Source organism: Trachemys scripta, chromosome 9 (assembly GCF_013100865.1).
Source record: "Trachemys scripta elegans isolate TJP31775 chromosome 9, CAS_Tse_1.0, whole genome shotgun sequence".
Classification (NCBI taxonomy): Eukaryota; Metazoa; Chordata; order Testudines; family Emydidae; genus Trachemys; species Trachemys scripta.
Genome location: NC_048306.1, coordinates 103700695 through 103702149, shown reverse-complemented (window position 1 = coordinate 103702149; position 1455 = coordinate 103700695).

Here is a 1455-nt window from a genome sequence, read left to right as displayed (position 1 = left end):
TTGAGACTAACAGAAGTACTGGGAGCATAAGCTTTCGTGGGTAAGAACCTCACTTCTTCAGATGCAAGTAATGGAAATCTCCAGAGGCAGGTATAAATCAGGGTGGAGATAACGAGGTTAGTTCAATCAGGGAGGGTGAGGGGCTCTGCTAGCAGTTGAGGTGTGAACATGCAGTGTCTCATCTGATGCAACCGACAGAGGAGAAGCAGGAACTAGTGGGTGAAAATAGCAGGTGGCCCTAAAGCACTAGATTTTTAAGGCCAGAAGGGACCATTATGATCTTCTAGTCTAATCTCCTCTATAAGGCAAACTAGAGAATTCTCAGCTGCTAGCAGAGCACCTCACCCTCCCTGATTGAACTAACCTCGTTATCTCCACACTGATTTATACCTGCCTCTGGAGATTTTCATTACTTGCATCTGAAGAAATGAGGTTCTTACCCATGAAAGCTTATGCTCCCAATACTTCTGTTAGTCTCAAAGGTGCCACAGGACCCTCTGTTGCTTTGAACTTCTTTAGTCCTTTTCTGTAAGTCAAACTTTCCAGACTTCAAATCATTCTTGTAGCTTTTTTTTTTTTTAAATCCTTTCTAGTTTTCAGTGTCCTTTCACAGTCTGGACATCAGAAATGGACACTGTATTCTAGAATGGTCTCACCAATGATATACAGAGATGAAATATCACATGATAGAAAAACCATGACCATCAGACAGAATACAAAATGAAACTGACTTCCAACCTTCTGTGAAAAGTTAACAACTACTCTGTAGGTCTTCACATTAATAATCAATTACATAAATACAAACTAGGAAACAACTGTCTAGGAATGAGTAGTACAGAAAAGGATCTAGGAGACAGTGGATCACCAACTAAATGTAATACTGTTTCAAAAAAAGACAAACATCATTCTGGGATGTATTAGCGGGAGTGTTGTAAGCAAGACATGAAGTAATTCTTCCACTCTACTCAGCACTGATAAGTTCTCAACTGGAATATTGTGTCCAGTTCTGGGCACCACACTTTGGGAAAGATGTGGACAAACTGGAGAAAGTCTAGAGGAGAGCAACAAAAATGATTAAAGGTCTAGAATACATGACCTACTAAGAAAGATTGAAAACAAATTGGATGTGTTTAGTCTGGAGAAGAGAAGACTAAAGGAGGACATGATAACAGTCTTCAAGTATATAAAAAGGTAGTTATAAAGAGGAGTGTGATAAATTGTGCTCCTTAACCACTGAGCACAGGACAAGAAGCAATAGGCTTAAATTGTAGCAAAGGAAATTTAGGTTAGACATTAGGAAAAACTTCCTAACTGAAAGGGCAGTTAAGCACTGAAACAAATTACCTAGGAAGGTTGTGGAATCTCTGTCATCGGAGGTTTTAAGACGAGATTAGACAAATATCTTCCAAGGATGGTTTAGATCAGTGGTTCTCAACCTGTTTACCTTTGTGGCCT